This window comes from Thermobia domestica, chromosome 15 (assembly GCF_964235325.1).
Source record: "Thermobia domestica chromosome 15, izTheDome1.hap1.1, whole genome shotgun sequence".
Lineage (NCBI taxonomy): Eukaryota > Metazoa > Arthropoda > Insecta > Zygentoma > Lepismatidae > Thermobia > Thermobia domestica.
This window is the reverse complement of record NC_137468.1, coordinates 72,355,346-72,377,184: the sequence shown is the minus strand read 5'-3', so window position 1 is coordinate 72,377,184 and position 21,839 is coordinate 72,355,346. Positions and strand designations below refer to the sequence as shown.

At 36.7% G+C, this 21,839-nt stretch overlaps 1 non-coding gene across 1 annotated transcript; it reads right to left on the bottom strand.

The window, feature by feature from the left end:
• Positions 1 to 249: 249 nt before the first annotated feature.
• On the bottom strand, positions 250 to 322 carry TRNAR-UCU (transfer RNA arginine (anticodon UCU)). The gene has a single exon. It is a non-coding gene; the product is annotated as a tRNA-Arg (tRNA).
• Positions 323 to 21,839: the final 21,517 nt, after the last annotated feature.

Here is a 21,839-nt window from a genome sequence, read left to right as displayed (position 1 = left end):
TGATAACACAAAGATATTCCATAAATAACTACTTAATCGGTTTATAGATAACTTTATTTATTACAACTTCTGATTTAAAAATACCAAAAACGTTCGTAAATACTACTAAGTCACGACATTGTACTAGCTAATGGTTTTGCTTTAAAAAGAGAGAGCAGTTACTAACGCATTTAAACTTCACCTCACTGCAAACGATAAACAAATTCGTTTTTATAGAAAGCTTTACGAAATAAAACATTCAATAACTAGCATCCCTGGTGGGATTCGAACCCACGACCCCTGGATTAGAAGTCCAGTGCGCTTTCCACTGCGCTACAGGGACTTACTCGTTAGTCTTCCTGAGATGCTGCCATAAGAATTGACATGTATATAATAATGTTGAAAGCAGTAGCATACGCAGAATTTCATGAAGGGGAGAGGTCAATCCTTCATGTCAAAACCTCATATCGTTTCAATATTTTTTGTGTACATTTCTTAATATGCTATATTTAGTTTTCATATATCTTCTTTAAAGGGGCATTAAAACGCTGAGTCACTGGTTGAAATATCTTTAATTAGTTGCAAAATAATTTTATAGCCTCGCTGCTGAAAAGGACGTTCAACTCAAAATCTACTCTACTCTACAGAAACGTCGAGGATAGTTAAAAAAAAAATTGTAGAAGTTCCGTAGACCTAATAATGTAATATAATGTCTTTTTAGTGAAGAGCGAATCATATTTATCTAACTGATAAAAGAAAAGTGAGTCAACTTAAGTCATAGGACTTATCATACGAACATGGGCGGAGTTAGGAATTGTCTGCTGGGGTTCAGACCTTCCCTTTCCCAGGATAGTGTGCTCGCCGAAGGACGTCATCCCCCAAAACGTGAAGGGCTAAATGGCCTTAGGCGCAGAAAGCCCAGAAATATAAATCCTAATTCTATATGTGACACCTAAATATGTGCAATGTAAGAAATAGAAATTCCAATACTTTAATATATTAATAATGGAAACCAGACATTTTAAAGTCCTGAAAATATAGGAACACGGGACATCCCCCCCCCCTGAAATCATGTCTGTCCTGACAAAATCGAGAGATATAGTAATCCTAGCATGAAATGTCTTTTGATGTTTTGATGAAAAGATGGCAATCCTATAAAGCAGCTGCATTTTCATTCGTTCTACACCTGCCTTTCGTATTAACAATCTTTTCGTTCGATAAAATCATCCCAAAATATATTAGTCAGAAAGTATAATACTGGCAGCGGTCTGTGGGGACTTTTTGCTTTGTACGATTATTTGGCTATGTGACATTCTCCCACGGACACATATTCGATACAACTTTTCATATTAAGTTCTGTTGATTCAAAATGAGGGAACAACCTAGCACGTTTGCGAAATGGATTACTATACAACACGAAGGAGGGTTTCCAGTAGGGTTGCGGTTGCTATATTTCTAAAATCAGAGAGGAAGACAAGTTGCTTCACCACTAAAATATTCCGCGATTGCCTATTCGTATATTTCAGTTTATTTTACAATAATTTTTAAAGAAGTTTCCTTTACTAAAATTTTTCTTTATCTATTTACTCTGTCTGCCTGTGTGTTAATCCGAGAGATACAAATCTCAATAAAAGAAAGTAAGAAAAAGATAGAAAAAAGAAAAATTAATAGATCACTATCAATTTTGGCCAGGATATATTGGCTCAAAGGATAGGAATCGAGCTGGTTTATGGAGGTAATACATTCAGTTGATCCCAAGATACGAACAGTAAGGAGATGGCTTCTTATGGGAGTAATTTATGGATATCATCCTTGCCTGATAGAGTACCCACAGTGTTCTTGAGATTAGCGGGGTAGTATAACGCTCAGGATGAAATATACTAATCTTTCCGTGGGATATAACTAGGGATGGCCAATTCCGGAATTTTTACTTTCCGGAATCCGGAAAGTAAAATCGGAAAATTCCGGAATTCGGAAAAATTCCGGATTTCGGAAAAAATCCGGAATTCGGAAAAAATCCGGAATTCGGAAAAAATCCGGAATTCGGAAAAATTTCGGATTTCGGAAAAATTCCGGATTTCGGAAAAATTCCGGAATTTAGAAAAAATCCGGAATTCGGAAAAATTCCGGAATTCGGAAAAATTCCGGAATTCGGAAAAAATCCGGAATTCGGAAAAAATCCGGATTTCGGAAAAAATCCGGAATTCGGAAAAAATCCGGATTTCGGAAAAAATCCGGAATTTAGAAAAAATCCGGAATTCGGAAAAAAATCCGGATTTCGGAAAAAAAATCCGGAATTCGGAAAAAATCCGGATTTCGGAAAAATTCCGGAATTTAGAAAAAAATCCGGAATTCGGAAAAATTCCGGATTTCGGAAAAATTCCGGAATTTAGAAAAAATCCGGAATTCGGAAAAATTCCGGAATTCGGAAAAAATCCGAATTTCAGAAAAATTCCGGAATTCGGAAAAATTATTTTTTCTTTTTGTAATCCTAAGAATTTTGTTCAAACGCAAACGAACAAATTTCCTTTTTGTAATCCTAAGAATGTATGATGCAAATTAAGCTGAAACTTACATCCTAAAGTATACACTACTCAATCTTCCCATGGTTAATGAGATGTAGTCCAAAAGTACGATGTACTTCTAATATTTAATTTTTGTTTTACTGTGATATTGTCCAGAGGTAAGACATATATCACACTGAGATAAACAACTTGACATAATGAAGATGTTATCATACGTAGTTTTCCAGAAAATCGTGAGAAACTAATTTTTGTGAAGTTAAAATATGCGTCTCTTGTTGCCAGTGGGATGCAATTGATAACTTTTATGCTGGAATAGTCTTCTTCTTCTTCTTCTTCTTCTTCTTATTATTATTATTATTATTATTATTATTATTATTATTATTATTATTATTATTATTATTAATCGTTTATGTACTGTAAAAGAAAAATGTGAACCGTTAAGTAGTAGATTTTATCTGTTGTTTTTTGATATCTTCTAACAGTAATAACAAACTGCTTGTAAATACGCAATGATTATCAAGGACAATGGCATATTAATGTAAGGACTACTCTGCAGACTAGCAATAAACAATAACAGATAAACAATAGTTGCAAAAAAAAAAAAAAAAAAAAAAAGTAACTAACTTGGGCACGTCAGAATGTTCGCGAGAATATAGGGACGCATTGAGACTAGCAAAGAGCGTGCTATTATCATTACTCATAGGGCCGTACGATGGAGGCATTAATGTTAATGGCTCTAATGAGCACTTACTTGCTCTAACGGTTAACCTCATTTTTGAGATGATTCTTAGAAGGGGCGTGTTGGCATGCAGTTAGAAGACCTATATCCATTATTTAAAAAGCACACGTTATCTGTGGAGTACTAACGATTTGCGTCACTATCGAACACTAACGTAGCACTCATCATCATCATCATCATAGGTATTCTGCCTTTATTGGCAGGTCACTTGCCGCAGCTGAGAAGCTTCCATGCTCCACGGTCCTCCGCTAAACTTTTCGTCTTCGCGTATGATCTTTCTGTTTTAATATCATCCATTAATTGTAGTCTCCTTCGCCCCCTCCCTCTCTTTCCCGCCACCATACCCTCTATGACGTCCCTCATGATACAATCTCTTCTTAGGCAATGTCCCAACCAGTTTCTCTTCCTCTTCCTAATAATATCTAAAAGTGTTTTTTCTCACCCACCATTTCTAACACTCTCTCATTCGTTTTCCTCTCGACCCAACTAACTCTTTCCATTCTTCTCCACACCCACATTTCGAAGGCTTCCAGTCGATTTTCGTCACCCTTACGCAATGTCCACGTTTCCGCCCCATACAGCACAACACTCCACACGAAGCATTTTATGAGTCTTTTTCTCAACTCTTTGTTCAAGGTCCCACAAAACAGACTTTTCTTTCTTTTAAAGGCTTCTTTCGCCATTCCTATCCTTGCTTTTATTTCACGTTCGCATTTCATGTCATTACTAAGAACACTAGCGACGTTTAAAGTCGAAATTGGAGTCTGACATAAGTGGCTTGTCAACTTCACGGACATTATATTTTCCTTGAATGAGAGAATTTTGCGCCCAGGAAATTTGCGCCCTACCACAAAAATAGGAAAACATGCGCTCGCAATATATTTGCACTGGGATGTTTGCGCCCTACCCCAAAAAGAGGGAAAAATGCACCGGCTATATATTTGCACTGGGATGTTAGCGCCCTACAATTCAACTTATTTTTGTATTGTGTAAAGTAACTTCCACTCACACTTGAACTAGGCTTGCCTATCATCGTCTCAGTGAGTTACTCCATCCGTTATAATATTCCGAACAAATGAAAAAAATACAATTTTAGTTCACTAAAGGGCAATCCATACAAATACAATTTTTCATTATACTACAAAATTTACAAAAAAGTATAAATGACTGATATATAATTACTAATATAATCAAAGAGTATAATTTAATCTACAAAAGGTTGTTTGGCTCTACCCAGATATCTCTGTTCACAATCCTTGCGAGTTGTTTGGCTTTTCAGGACACAAAATATAGAAAAGAAAATGTAAAGTGAATGTAAAATCAGTTCAGTAATATTATCAAGAAAACTATGTACAGTGTGTTTACTTGCTGGAATTCAAACACACAATTGCGTTCAGTTGTTCTTTCAGAAAAAAATGTTCCGGGGGGCACACTTAGTATTCCGGAGGGGGGTCACTGCTGGTACTATTCTATTTATTATTATATTATAGACGTATTATTTTGGTCTCCTCCGAGGGGGCACTTTGAGAGCTCTGGGGAGGCCAGTGTTCCCCCAAAATCATCTCTGGAAGAAGCAGTGATTGCTTTGATCCGTTGTGTTCTTTTGGCTTATATTGAAGTTTATTCTCCCCTTATATAGCCACAATGAAAATAAATCACAAATGGCATGGTTGTGGGGGAGGATTGTTTATGCTGTAATGTCAGCTCCTCCGAGCAAATGCGTCCAATAGGTTCTTTTATTTCGCAGGGCTCAACTTCCCGGTGGAGGTACATCGCAGGCGCAATTTTCCCTGTTCTTGAGGTAGGGCGCAAATTTCCCAGACGCAAAATTCTCGACACCGTTCGAATGACCTCGGAAAACTATATCTTTTTCAATACTTTTTTATATTCTTTTACTCGAGATTTCTTCATAGCTTCTAATTAAAATACTTACTAATATATCCTCATTTTATTGTCCTAACCAATCAATATGGGTATGTTGTCAGTAAAATATTTAGATTGATCGAGCCTCTGGTGTGTAACCACAGTATTTCATATCATCCCCCCATTTAGAAATCTTGGCTAAACGAACCAATATATGTTGCCAATAAAATAGTTTAGAATGATTGAGCCCCTGGTAAATAACCACAGTATTTCGTGACAGACACCCCCCCCCCTTCCTATTACCATATTCTAGCTACATGCCTGACTCAGCTAATTCTCTACATTCTTTACCAAGCACACATTTTCTAAAGCGGAAAATGCTCTCTAAATACCTAAGCTCATTATTTTCAGCAGATGCACAAATTGGTAACATTCTATCTACATGAATTTTATATATATGTCGATTACTGGAAACCGCTTCTCGCTATCTATTACCATATTTACTATATAATGATTAACGTTAAAACCGGAAATGGTTGATTTGTACCGCTTCCGGTTTGAATATTACATTCATCAGGGAACTCGATTCTTAACTATTGACTCTGTACATCATGGCCAAAATTGATTGGTAATCCATCAGATAGTTCTTGAGACTGTTTGCTTCACTGACGGACAGAATGAATATATGGCTATAGAGTTTTGATAAACTAAATTCGTTAATGAGTGATGATGGAACAAATATAAGAAAGGTAGGCCTTCCACCGGGAAAATTTTCGAACACAAAATTAGCCATCGAAAACCCACATGTCCTGGGTTAGAATACCATAGATGAAAACTCTACCACTGAGTCATCAATCACCCGCTTATTAGTTTTATTAATTATTATATTAATATAAATTAATGAATGCCTGCTTATGTTAATTATTGAACAATTACATTGTACACTTCGTAAAGTCAAAAATTATAAATTTGTATTTACTGTACATACAGTGAGCGCAGAAAGTGTTCGTACACCTATGCTATTGAAACGAGAATGCCTGCGAAAAAGAAACAGAAAATTTAAGAAGTGTAATAACACACACAATGTGAATAATGAAAACTAAGCTTTATGAATGTATCAATAAAGAACCACAAAGACAAGTTTAATGGTCAGAAAGTAAATAAATTCCGTAGAAAGTGTATAGAGTAAACGCAAAAAGTGATCGTACACCTGACGTACGAATACGAAACAAAGATACCACAACTGGGGTTCACTAGTATTCACCTGAGTATACACCTCTGTATAGCATGACGAGTAACAGAATGAGTTTAGTTGTGAATAGAAGTGAAAAAAACTGCACGTTGGGCTGTCAAAGTGGGAAGCAACCGAACAGAAACAAATGAGGAGACAAGAAAAGTAATTATTAAATTGCATAAGAAGGGTAAGTCTTTGAGTAAGATAGCAAACCTTGCAGACAGGCCTCGTACAACAGTACAAACAATAATTGCGATGTATAATGTTTCTATCACTGTGCGAAAAAAAAAAAAAAAACTGGAAGACCAAGACTGTTGAGCGAACAAGATAAACGTTACATTATTAGGGAAAGAAAAAAGGTTCCAAAAAATGGTGCTGTGCAATTGGCAACGGATCTGGAAACACGCGGTGTTAAAGTATCAGCCAGTACAGTGCGGAATATTTGCAAGGTATCATGGTTGGATAGCCAGGAAAATATTCTGGGTGAACAAGACAAATCGTATAAAGAGACTAAAGTTTGAAAAAGAGTATAAAGATAAGGGATCAGGCTTCTTTCTGGAATAGGGTCATATTTTCGGACGAAAGTAAATTTAACTTTATCGAGTCCAATGGGAGGCGTATTGTATGGCGCAAGGTGAATACAGAGATGAATCCTCAAAATCTCGTCCCTAAAGTAAGACACGGAGGAGGGTCCGTGCTCGTCTGGGGTTGTATGAGTGCCTCAGGGGTGGGTCGTCTCCACCTTATCGATGGAGTGATGATCCACAAAGTGTATATTAACATATTAAAGGAAAATCTCCATACTAGTGCGCAGAAGATGGTTCTTGAAAACAATTTATTGTTCAGCAAGACAACTAGTGCGGTCCGTAAGTGCAATTCTTTGTATGGATCGTGCATTTCCGGTTACCAGCACGAAATTCGGTCAGAGTGTTTAACGCGACATGTAAATGAGAAAAATGCCGGGAGACAGCTTCTCAATATGTTTCGTGTGACTCTGGACGCCATCTTGAAAAATAGCCTACTTTTCACAACTTCCCCAAATTTTGTCCGATTTACACCGTCTTTGGGCTCAAATTCACAGGCAAAACGACTATAGAAGACTGTGAACTGCTAGACAATAACGGCAATAGCTTTCATTTTTGAGGGGAGCTAATGAAAGGGTACAGGTATTCTTGGGGGGGGGGGGGGCAGTTATTTTGTGTACACCAAAAATAAGACTATTGTGTTACTTGACCTATATATCAAGTCAACATCTCTGGGAAGGGGGCTCACGACAGGCCCGTATCCACGGGGGTCATAGGGGCCACTCCCTAAATTTCTACTGCCCCCCTAAAGTTTTCACGTTAGGCTTGCAAGAGCAGATATTACAGTTAATATGGTTGGATCGGGCCCCCTAACTTCTAACACCCCCCCTACATTTTTTTCGATGGCTACAAGCCTGGCTCACGATGCCACCAGAGGACACTTTCCCCCTTCTTTCCATCTAGCGTTGTCACAGTGCTACCATTCTTTGCAACATGTGTCGACTATTAATACATGTTTCTGCTGCATTCAGTAATGTTTCGTTGGAAATAACCAGAAGATTCGTGCCAGTCTGTCCGCATCGCAGCTACCACAGGAATCAAAATGTATGAGGACTTCGTTTATAACCGTGTAATGACATGCAAGCAGTTCATACACGATGTTATAAAGAAAGTTAATATGTAGTTTTTCAACTGTAGCTCATTGAAAGTTCGTTGCAACGATAAGATGAAACTTGCTAGTGCACACAAAGATTCTAACCTGTTATGCAAGATGTTCATAGCATGTCAGGAAAGGGAGGGCGATATCAGAGAATTCTTTTTTCATGACAACACAACTTATCCTTCGTCAATATCTGAATTTGGAGATCTCAGACTTCTTATCTCTAAATCAGATATTTTGAAATGTTTTGAAAACTTTGATGGGTGTACAAGTACTATCATCTCCCATTCCTCTTGTCTTGTCGTCGATGGAGCGATGCTGGTACACCAACTGCAATCACTAACAGCGAAAACATTTGCAGAATATGCCGCAGTTGTGAATAAATGAGTTTCTTTCACACTTCGACACACTAAACGCTTAGACGTGGTCTTTGACCGCTATTTTTGAAAAGAGCTTGAAAACACAGACGCGTCAGAAGCGTGGGCAGGCTGACCGCTTTGTGTCAAGGCAACGGGACCGCTTCCAAAAACAATTCCAGAAATACCTTACAAACGATGACAACAAGGAAAGGCTATTTCATTACCTCGCCGAAACAATAACTGCAGCTGATATTTCAGAAAGAGAAATATTCTGCACAAGAGGAAATTAAGTCTTATCTTCTTCCTCAGACTTACATATTACTGGTATTTCTCCCTCATCCCACATAGAAGCCGATGGAAGAATCGTTCTGCACGTCCGTCACACCGCCGAGAAGGGACACAAAAATATTACAGTTCGTATAATTGACTTTGATGTTGTTATCGCTCTCTTTGCGTTTCTGCATTTGTCACCCACTCTGGAGAAACTATGGATTGATTGTGGTTCTGCAAAAATGCGACGTTTCATTCCTATACACACCATGTGCACGAACTTACCTTCTGCCGTTTTTTCACAGTTTTACGGGCTGTGACACAGTGTCAGCTTTCCTTGGCGTTGGCAAGACAAGTGCATGGAATACGTGGATGGCTTTTAGAGAAGTGGATACAACTTTCTGGGAACTGTCAGTCGTTCATTCTCACGATGTTGTAAGTTACCAATCTCGCATGCTAATCCAGCGGTTTGTGTCGCTCATGTACTACAGATCAAGTACTTGCAAGGAAGTCAACGAAACTAGACGTATTCTATTCAGCAAGAAAAATCTCACAATAGACAGAATACCTCCAACCGAAGACGCATTGAATCTCCATACAAGAAGAGCAACTCTTCAGTGCAAGATCTGGCGACAGTGCCTCGAAAAGGATGTGCATGATGTTGAACCCCTGAACTGGGCTTGGAAGGAAACAGATGACGGACTCGGTTACCAACTTGTGTGGACTATGTTGAGGAGTATGTCTAATAACAGTCGACAACTGGTGACATGCCGTTGCAAACTGCGGTGTACTGGGAAATGTACTTGTATTAAGAACGGCCTCATCTGTACGTTGCTTTGCGAATGTGAAGGACAATGTCACAGTGATATCACTATGAACACAGCAGCCGAACTTTTTTTTTTTTAAATGCGAAAGTGTTTATGAGTTATGTAGATATGTAACATTGTAGCAAACGTATTAATGTTGTAGAATGATGAACTGTATTAGTTTGTACTTGATATACAATAACTCTACAATAAAAATTCACAGTGAGGTCGGGTGACCGGGGAGGCCATTCATGCACTTACCCTTATGGGGCCTTGCCTTTTTAGGTAAATTTTAGAATTTCAGTCAAGCAGCTATTACAACGAGACTATTTATCGTAGGATCGTGGTTCATACCTCGTTTTTTTAAATGAAGCTGCGTTTCCAACTGTAGTAGTCAAATTTTCTTATTTTGTACCTAAGGAGGAAAATTCCCGCCCAAAATGGGAAACACTGAAATTACAAAAATAAATAAATAAATAAATAAATAAAATAAAAATAAAAAAATGACATCAATATCTCCCCTCGAACATGCAAGTGGTACCAGAAACACCTTGCTTTATAGTGAATAGAATGAGGTATGAAGAATGGTCCCCAAAAAATGAGTGTAGGTGCTCTAGCCGATTTACCAATTCCCACAAATAATACATTGTCAATCAATTGTTTTTCAATGAGCCTCAACATAAAGATTATTCTTCGTAGGAACATGAATCGTACCTTATTGTCTTTGTAATGAATCAACCTTTCGAGTGGTACCATATGCCTGTGGATGGAAAATTACCTCCAAAGAGAAATTTTGTTAGAAAAAATCACTCTTTTTCAAATTTGGGTCCCTCCCCCCCCCCGTGTTAACGCTTGAGTCTCAAAATCGCCTAAAACATACTACATGGTGTATGTAATATCTCTGGAAAATATCAACCTCATATCTTGAAAACTAAGTGCGGTGAAGAAAATTCCCCCAAGTGGGAAGCATAACTCGTACTACTTTAACGGAAAAACAAAAAATCCCTGACACGTCCCTATTTATCCGAGGATCATATTTCGCAAACGATTTCGTATCAAATTAGAGTAGCTTTCAAATGGTACTATCACATGTCCGTATCGTGTCCCTGAGGGGGAGAAATCCCGGAAAAGGGAATTTTTCCTGAAAAATTTCATTTTTTCAATTTGGGCGCGATGTTTTTGCTTCTGATACCCAATAGGGAAATTGTAATACTACAGTTGGAAACAGTGATTCATTACGAACACAACGAGGTACGAACTATGATCGTAGAATAAATAGGTACGTGTCAAAAAATCCAAAAAACCTCTAAAATTTACCCAATTTGTTTTTTCTTCTTCAATATTCGTGACGTCACCACCCGTAGGCATCGCGCGCGTGACTGAAAAATGTCAATGAAACACGTATTTTGATGCTTCCACACTCGAATAAATGCAAAAAGCCCGGTGTGAAAACTAGAGACTTATAAGGCAAATTCCAAAGGTCGACGCTATGGTACAGATCTGTTCCATCGGTCCCCAAAGGGTTAAATGACTAAAATCGGAAAATGTTTGCTATTAATTGTTTCTTATTCTGTTTGGTAGCAGACTGGAGAAAAAGAAAAGTGTTTTCTAAAGCTTTCATGGAAATATTTAGATTAAGTTGCTACAAGTTAGCCATTTTCCAATATGGCGTCCAGTGTCGACCATAATGATCCTACGAACTGTCTCCCGGTAATTTTCCAACCTTGATTGGACATGTAACAAACTGGCAAACTTTCATGCTGGTAACCGGAAATACAGGATACTTACGCTAACATACCACACTAAACGACTCCAAACATACAGCGGAAAATACTCGATTGTGGCTACTCTATAATACCTTGAAACAGCTTCGCACACCTCCCCAATCCCCAGACATGAACCCCATAGAACATCTATGGTCTGTTCTGGAGACAACAATCAGAAGGCACAGCTTCTCTACTCAGGGCGATCTCCCCCCCCCCCCAGAAGAGGAAACTTTTTTATTTTATATATAAATAAAATATATAGTTTATTTTTTGACGCTCTTAAAAGTAGCTCTAAGTAGCAGTATTACAACCCACCGCCCCCCAGAAGTCCGTCCTGGATCCGCCCCTGAATGCTACAGGCTAGAACGGCCTGTCTCAAGTGGGAGTGTACCTTTTGCATACTTGGAGCGGAGCGTTAGAACATTATTGAATAGAAAAAAATATAAAAAGACACCGTGATAATCTTATGCACTCTAGCTCAAAATCCTATCTACACTGCTGCAAGGGAAATATTGAACGAGATACCTGTGGCTAGTAGTTTGATAATTGAAAACGAGGAGGAATGCTCAGAATTTCCTGAGAGAGTATTTCTTGAATGTGAGTGAAGTAAGTTCAATTACATTCTCAGGTTAACACAATCTTATTTTTCCATGTGAGCCTATTACGAAGCATTATATTTTGATAGTATTCTTTTCTTTTTCAAATTTTGCCGCCCATTAGACTTGCCGCTCTGGGCGGTGGCACGGCTCGACCCTCTCTCGCGCCGGCCCTGTCTCTACTAAAGAAGGCCTAAGAAAAGCTATTCAAGAAGAATGGGACATAATCAGTCCCGAAGCTACAGAACTACGAACTACTACAGGTGAAATCAATGCCACGAAGACTACAGACAATCATTAACGCACAGGGTAATCCCACAAAATATTAAATAACGTAATATACTTTATAAGCACTAATTCAAGCATAAGTGTACGGTGACATTTTGCGTTTACAAAAAAGGAATTCTCTCTTTTCTTCTGAACAAAACAGTGATTGTGTTTGTTTGGCCTTTCTCTTATATATAGAAATAAAATGTATGAATGTGTAGTCTTAATTCTGGTTATATATATATTTTCCACCTCCCGTTCTCATGCTAGCTGTTTTCAATATAAAGTATGCACGGTGTACGAACACTTTCTGCGCTCACTGTAGGTATGTTGACAATAAGCGAATGTTATTAGAATATTTGTTGAGATTTCTTTTCCTCCACTGCCTTTCGCCTGGTTACAAAGTAGTTTGCAGTGCTTTGGAGTAGCTGTAGGTGGGAACGCGATAATGTTTGAGACATACCGGCGACTTTTTTGTGTGTGAAAATAAGACCCTTATAAAACAGTAAATAACTGCAGTAGCAATTGTCTACGTAAGTGATAAAGACATATCCAACTACAAGAAACTAATACAGTATATATATTCATTATTGTGTTTCTCTTTTAACAGCTACTAGCTAGGGATGGCCAATTCCAGAATTTTTACTTTCCGGAATCCGGAAAGTAAAATCGGAAAAATTCCTGATTTCGGAAAAATTCCGGATTTTTTCCGAATGTCGGAATTTTTCCGAAATCCGGATTTTTTCCGAATTCCGGATTTTTTCTGAATTCCGGAATTTTTCCGAAATCCGGAATTTTTCCGAATGTCGGAATTTTTCCGAATTCCGGATTTTTTCCGAATTCCGGAATTTTTCCGAATTCCGGAATTTTTCTGGATTCCGGAATTTTTCCGAATTCCGGATTTTTTCCGAAATCCGGAATTTTTCTGAATTCCGGAATTTTTCCGAAATCCGGAATTTTTCCGAATGTCGGAATTTTTCCGAATTCCGGAATTTTTCCGAAATCCGGAATTTTTCTGGATTCCGGATTTTTTCCGAAATCCGGAATTTTTCCGAATTCCGGATTTTTTCCGAAATCCGGAATTTTTCCGAATTCCGGAATTTTTCCGAAATCCGGAATTTTTCCGAAATCCGGAATTTTTCCGAAATCCGGAATTTTTCCGAATTCCGGAAAGTAAATTTTCCGATTCCGGAAAACAAAATTTCCGGAATCCGGATTCCGGAAAATTTTGGCCATCCCTAGATATAACGTTATAATGAAATTACATGACCTTCTGCTCGACAACTCTATAAAGATTCATATATTTTCTATTTCCAAATATTCACTCATCTTACTGAAGTTTTTGAGCAGGGAATAGAGAAGGAGGAGGGGGAAATACAAAAATTAAAACTTTTATTTTCACGTTGTGCACGGTCTGACAAACCAAAAAGAAGAAGAAGAAGGAATGTGGTATAAAGAGAAACTTGTATGTGTTTGTTACTCGCCAAAAGGAAGCAGGTTCACTAGTACTACTTGTCACTTTCAGCTGTTTTCATTACAGTCCTATCGCTTTATAAAACTTCCTGTGCACTGTTGGCACATAAACATGTTTCAGATTCACTGTCAACCAGTCTGAGCATTATATGTAATAATAAAAAAAGTTATGCTTTTACTGTTTGAGTCTATTCTACTATTTTTGCACAAGATATTTCATTTTTGAAAATATTCTCTCACAGTCAGCATTGCATTGGATATGGTAGAAATGAAAGATATTATTATTAAGAGGGCTGATTAAAAAAAAAAAAAAAAAAAAAAAAAAAAATGTAGTATGCAGAACATTCCTTAAAACTGAGTCTATACTTTGGTTCGACTGATGTAACCTGCTTTATTTTCCCACATGACATTATTTCCTTAACGAAAAAAATATTCTTCATAGAAATCATCCAAAGTTAAGATCCTCAATTTTTAACTTCTAAGCAACTGAAAATTATATATCAAATAAGGAAATTAATTAGTTAAGGATTTTTCTTTTTTTTTTTTTTTTTTAATAGATATATTGGAGTCATTCAGAGATAATTCAGTGTCGCCAACGCATTTTTTATTTCAAAAGTGCATTACCAAGGATATCTTGGATGCTATTTGTGAATATTTTTGTAAATTGAATTATTTTTAAGCCGTTAAAGAAGGACAAAACGCGTTCATATTATTAAAAACAAGAATATCAATTTCGTTCCTTGGAAACTAGACGGCCCGGTTGAAAGCCGGACATTTAAGAATTCTGGTTCCCAAACTGTCTTAATTCAGAGTGTAGCATCTCTGAGGTAAAAGGTTTTAAAATATCTATAATGTGTACCGAGATACAATATTCAAAATTTCAGTGCGTGTACGTATACATTATTTCTATACATTAAAAACACCCCTCTGTTTACATTTATTAACTAATCATATTTTGCTGAATTATTTTTAAGTAAACTCCATTACTAACATAAAAATCTAGTCGTGAGGATGTAGGAAATAAACAGAGGGCTGTAAACTTTCTGCAGTATTTTGCACTTAATGCTGTTTCCATGCAAGAATCTTTTTGTTTTTCCAGTCATTTATCTGGTATCAGTGGACACCAAATAGTAAAATAATAAAGCTAGTAATGTGAGTGGCTAGTACATAATCTTGTAAAATATACAATCTACTCGAATTACTTCTCTCTCTGTCCCCCTTTTCTTTCTTTCTTTTTTTTCTTTTTTTTTTTTTCCCAAGGGATCGTATACAAAATGTGAAATATGAAAGACGGCAATTTCTTAGTTCTGGAATTCCTACTTAAAATTACAAAACGGAGATATGCTTGATAATAGTGTTTTCTGTTCTTTTTCTCTTTTATTCTTCTTTCTACATTTATTTAAGACGTACAAAAGAATTTACTCACAAAATTCAACTAATCTCACGTATCAACTTGTTAAGGTCTTTCACCTCCGTTCCGTTCTAAGATACGTACACGTTCAAGCAGGATTTTGTAATGCACAGAATGTTGCTTCCTCTGCAGTCAATATTGTTTTGTTTTCTCGCAGCAGTACCGATTAAGCATATTAATCAATTTCCCGGGTGATTCTTGACACACACTGTTCCTATATTCGACAAGCGCAGAATATCTATCTATCTATCTATCTATCTATCTATCTATCTATCTATCTATCTATCTATCTATCTATCTATCTATCTATCTATCTATCTATCTATATATCAATAACTGGAGCAGGGTGTATATATATATATATATATATATATATATATACGCTGCTCCAGTTATCGATAGAAGAAAGTAGGATATTCTCTGTATATAAGGTATGCTACCTTATTTTGTTGTAGACTGTACATATTTTTTGCTTCCGTTGGCGGTAACTCTAAACTGCGTAAAGCCATAATAATAATAATAATAATAATAATAATAATAATAATAATAATAATAATAAACATCCACCATATTGTGCTCACCAAATAGGACAAGTTCACAGTTATTTGTGACGTATAGAAGCGTTTTTAGAATACTTCTATAATTGAAATATATAAAATGCTATGATAGCATTTTCAGCTAAACTGGGAAGTGACCACATGGTGCTTACTGATCTATGGTTTCCAACAAAATTTAATTCAGAGACATTCATCTTTCTCTCTCTACGTCCCCTCTTCATTCTCTCTCTCTCTCTCTCTCTCTCTCTCTCGCAGTCTTCTCTCTTTTATTTCACGAGACAGGCCATCCGTAACCAGTTCCAGAGCAGACAGTCGCTTTTCCCCTTCTTTTCGTTTCCAGTATGTTTGGGTTTCGTTGGGGAAGGTCATGGGAATTACATTACAACTGCTTGGCTTTTTCGCTTCCTACTCCTTTGTGACGTGCGTTGTATCACGTATTCCACAAGACTTTCACACGAACAGATGACAAAGGCTTTTAATTCTTACTTTAGCAACATTTGCTGCAGAAATAATCAGTGGAACACGGAAAAGAGTTTCGGAAAGAAGTTGACTAGGCCTATATGGCTTCTTATATTTAAAGAATAAAATCGTTAAGATGGTGGTGTAGGAGTCAAATGGGGACTTCTCAGCTTGTGAAGCGAGAACTTCTATCGTTTACTTACTACCGATAGATATTTGTAATGAATACGTTGTTACAGTGCTTGTAACTTAACATTCAGAAAAATTATTACAAGAATTCTCATCTGAACTCGCTAGTAATAAGAGGATCGAGACCATGGGCGCCCGAAGGGGGTCAGGGTGGGACCCAGCACCCCCCAGGCTCATGAAAACAAATTTCTTATGATTTTCTTAATACAAATAAAAATACCAAACGTAATATAGCAACCAGGGAGACGCCCCCTAGAAAATTTTCTTCGGGCGCCCATGACCTAGACAGATCCCTTTTGTCGGTTCCACAATAAATTCCAGATCTCTCACTACGATAGGTCATTGTAATACTACATGCTTAACAAAAAAAAAAAAAAAAAAAAAAAATCCAACAGCCTTAATAATATGCATCTCAGTAATCTACCAAATCAACTATTGTAAATCCATTGCTGGGTGAAGGTCCCTCCAACTTTTTTCCACATCCGTATATATTCTTCGGTAATTAATTATTACTCCGTTGTGCTTCTGATTTCATCACATCACCTATAGCATCTTGCAACATTTTGTTACTTACGGTACAGCATAAACCAAGCCCGCAATCAGAGGGAGGCTCATAGATTTTCGTAGCCCCTCCAGACCTCAATACAAAGTGCTATTATTAATACAAAAAACAATTTGTAAGACAATTTGTAAGAGATATTTGTAAGAGAATTTTTAATGACTTGGCTCCCCCTAACATATTCATGGGCCCGCAAACCTCTGTGGCTGGTTTCGGCCTGGCATAAACTATCCATAGGACCTAGCACAACACAGCACACCAAATTTTTGTTGTTCCCCTCACGATCGTATAATAAGACACTATTAATATAAATACGTATTGTAATGAAATTATTATTATTATTATTACTAAAAGAAATCGGATCGTGCATTTGTTAATGATTTATGAACACGAATTAAATTATATTATGGGAACTAAGTGAAATGGACTTGATTTCCATATATGAAGTTATTATTCTATAGAAAAATATAAGAAAATAGGTCTACATATTTCTGTTACTTTCAAAGTAAATAATTTTTACTAATACTGTACTTTTCAAGTGATACTTGTGCCTGCTTAGCTGCACATATTCGGATGATTAGTATAATAATCGTTGCCAATGCAAATCGCACTTCTTTCAATGGATATGAGTTTTCCCTTTTGATTTAACTTGAGTCACCGCCGAGAGACTTACTTCACTCAAATATGTACGAACTCAGCGACTGATTGTGTCGGCAGAAACAGATATTTTTAAAATTTCACTAGCAGTTCCTCAACACAAGACTATTTCCACAATTTCTTACAAGCTGGCATTAACAACATTTAACTATTGCGTGTGCACCGGCGCAAATCTCTCTTCAACATGGGAGGGGAGGGTTGGCTGGTAAGACAGTTCCCATATATATATATTTTTAAGCGATGTTCAAAATATTTATGAAATTGGAAAACAATGCTTCGAGAATGAGAGGAGCAGAGTTGTCTTCAACATTAGGAGGCGGGCAAATTTGAGGCTTATTTGGGGGATGTCAATTTCATCTCACTTTCCTTTGTGGCAATCGAACACAAATCATCATTTCTTCCCCAAAAACACATTTCAAATCGGATTTTTGGGGGGACATTCCCCCAGTTCCAAAATTGAAGAGGACATGTCCCCCTCACGCCCCCGAGATTTGCGCCAGTGTGCATGTGATTTCTTGAGCTTCACGATAAATTCTGCTACATTATGAAGTGAAATTTAAGTTTTACGCTTATGCCCTTCAAGCTCAACGAGGTGTAGTATCAATGACAGTGAATTATTATGAAATAATTAGTTGAAAGGAGTATGTAGGAGGGAGCGAGAGAACGTCGAAAAAACCCACGGAGACCACATTGTACATACAATACAAGCTCGTGTGGTTGGTGATCGAACCAGGGACCCCTTCAACCGGAGGTAAACTCTATACTACTGTGCCCCCGTATTCCCCGGCTAACTTATAACTAACTTCCTGTACTTTTCCAAAACATGAACTGTAACAGTCATGAATGTTGTTTTTTATTATTATTTGGTTCCAACAACTGAGGAAAACTGCACAGAGAATGAAATACTGTAGAAGATTAAACATAGTAACTGGGATAAAGTAATAACAACTCGGCAATTAGTTTCTTATAATAGCAGAAGTTCGCGACACCCTCTCACGTTATCAGGGCACACTGGTTGTGCAACACTGACCTATAAAGATGTTCCCTAGATTTCCGAGAATCGCTTGTAGAGCATGGTGGCAGAAAAGAGAGGGAGGGGGCGAAGGAGGCTAAATTGATGAACGATATCAAAACAGAAAAATCATGATGATAAGAGGCTAGCTGAAGACCGTGGGGCATGGAAGTTTCTCAGTTGCGGCAAGTGATCTGCAAATAATGGCAGAATACCTATGATGATGATGATTGTTGTCTCTTGGTATCAAAGCAATGCTTACTGTTGTCCATCGATCATCGTTTCTTCTCCCAACGTTTTTCACATCGCATCTATTTGCACTATAACGCCCAGCAAGTTCGTATCCATTTTATTTCAAGTTTCCTTTATGCATACATGGACACATACCCAAAGAAATCTTGAAACAAAATAAGCATGCACTAACCTCAGACAGCGTGCAACAGCTATTTGCATTTATGGTTTATATACAGAGTCAGAGAGCAAGTGTAAGTAGTTATTGCATATGCTTTTCATCTGTGCACACTACCTGCGGTCAGTTTATGGTTATTTCTTGTAAGTTTTCTTGGATCATAAACTCTTCTTCCATTATGGACACTTGGTTATTCACAACTTTTAATGAGCTTCCACTCTTCTCTTTTGTAATTTACAAATAATTTAATTACATGATACAATGGAAGAATGAAAGTGATTCACTGAAAATGCAGGTCATGTTAATATATGTAGGAACGTTATACTTGGACAGAAAACCTATTTTAATTTACAACAGCAATGAGTAAGATTTTTTTTTTTTTTTTTAATACGTACGCTAAGGGTGGAAAGGTGACTCAAATGTTTTATCCAGAATACAGTGTCATATAAATTATTAAAGTTAGGGAGACGAAACTCGACATAAAACCCCTCACTAAAAATAAATGGAAGCGTGCCTCACCGTTTCCTAAAATCCTTTTTAAGAGGAAAGACACATTTTCTATTATTTTTTTCCCCCTCCGCATTGAAAGCAAAGTTGTCAGTTATTTCGACGGGATCACATCATGGGAAAATGGGTGAAAAACTTTCAAATTACTCTTGGAACATTACTTAGTATCAACCTTGAGCTAGATTTCAATCACTAATTACTTTGATTAAAGGGCATATCTTTAAAGGAGTATAGGGTTTTAAATTAATGAGGTAAATGGAATATATCATAAGCCCCCCCCCCCCCAAGTTAGGAAGATTAAATATGTATATAAACTCTCCGTTATAATTAAGCGGACACGTGAACCAGCATCTTCCAAATTCTGGTTTTAGGGGGGTGGAAGATGCAATATATATATATATATATATATATATATATATATATATATATATATATATATATATATATATATATATATATATATATATATATATATATATATATATATATATATATATATATATATTGTCACATTGGTTAAGGAATGTATCCCAATGACGTAGGTGAGCTCGAGACATACGCCAAAAATAGAGCATTGAAATGTATATTTTAATGAAAAAAGGAGTTCAAATCTTTTCTATAATCCTATTCTCGCCATAAAGAACGGACAGTTTAGCTAGTTTCCTTTCTAGGGACAAAGTGCTTGTTAGGTTTGTTATTTATTCTTTCGTTTATAAGACAAAATAATATAAAATTAAGGGAGAAAGAGTCAGATCTAAAAGGAATTCGAAAGATCTAGGGTCATTTTCTCGGACTTAAGTCTCTGGAAGACAGTCCCACTTTTTGTGACCAGAATAGTATTTGGTACTCCAAGAGCTACTCTCAAGGTCATGCGATAGCTAGTTCCTTATCAGGAAGGAGGTAATGATATGAAACTTGTGAAATTATGTTGGGACATCAAATCATCCGATTGTTCTATAACTTTAATGTTTGTCTTGTTGAGTTTCATTTTTCACAATGATGTTCTGTCTCCTCAAGCAGAAGTTGAGTAATGCATAAGTAATGATAATGACAGAAATTGTGGAATAAAAATATTCATGTTCCAGACGAAGAAAGACTCGAAACCTGCGTAACGCCTTAAGTAACATGAAAGCTAAAGCATAAATTTATTTCTAGTTACCTGTAAATACTGTCATCTATCTTTGTAAAATTACCCCGGAGCTATATGGTTAGCTTATGGCCTTATGTACGGGGATATCCGGGTTCAATTCCCAGTAGGAGCTCATGTGGATCGGATTCCAAATAAAATTGATGACCCACGTCTCATATAGTTCCTCTCCCGATACTGAAAGCATGGCTGGAAGGAAGAAGTGATAGAAGAAAATTGCTCTATAGATCCAGCAGCAAATGTTTTTTTATAAATGGTACTTGAAACAAAGAAATTATCTATTGACTTTTGAGTATGAAAATTCTAAAATTGTAGCAAGTAACCTACTAGTGTGGTAGAAAATTGTGAGACTACTGGGAAGTTTGAAGATAGGAAAGTAGAATCAGTTTTATTTTAAATTTTAATGGAAAGTAACTATGCTATTTGAGATGAATTAAACACAGGAAATAAAGAATTGTAAGAGCATTTCGAACTTGAGGAATAAATGTTTGTTACCATGAAGGTAGCACAGTTAATACTGTAAGTATGAATTATAGAAGAAACTCTGCAAAATTAGAAATTAAAAGTATTTAAACAAAGTTAAGAAGGGAAAGACAAAGATAGGGAAGTGTGTAATAGACTTAAAAGTGACAAAAGTGATTAAAATGGAAAATAAATTTGAATAATGTTTCTGGAGGTAAATGCAATGGGAAATAGAAGGGTAGCAAGGGAAAACTACTACAACAATGTGGGAATTAAGGGAGAAACTGAATCTTTAATGAGTGAAATGCAGCTTGAGAGAGAGATGGAAAGAATACATTGAGTTGTATGAGAGAAATAATAAACTACGTAATTATAAAAGTAAACGAAATAAATGAGCATGGCGAAGAAACTGCAATAAGAGACAAGTTGAATATATAGCGAAGTGAAGAATGAAAAGGAGGATACTATACCTGTTGCATTTTTTTAAGAATATGAAAGAACGGGGAAAAATAAATATTCAGAACAGGATTTTCTGAAGGGGGTGCATAAATAACTACCAGTACATTTGAATTGAATTGAATTTTTTAAAATGCCTTTAGGCATCTGTGGTTTGAATGAGAAAATGCCCTGGAAATACTCGGAGTGTCCGGAAAAGGAGGAGCTCTTTGAATCCTTTTCTTTCAGCTTTTAGAAAATTGACTTAAACTATCGATTTTGCAAAACTTCCTTTGTTTTAAGCCCAAACGGAAACATGACAGCAAAAATTTTCGAAAAGTGTTGCTATTATCACTGTAAGCTTCTCATTTTAGGTAGTGTTTATTTACAACGAAGGGTGTGTGTATGTGTGCAAGTGCACTTTGCATCCCCCCTAAATCCGGCCCTGATTCAGAGTTTGTATTCAAATGATGCG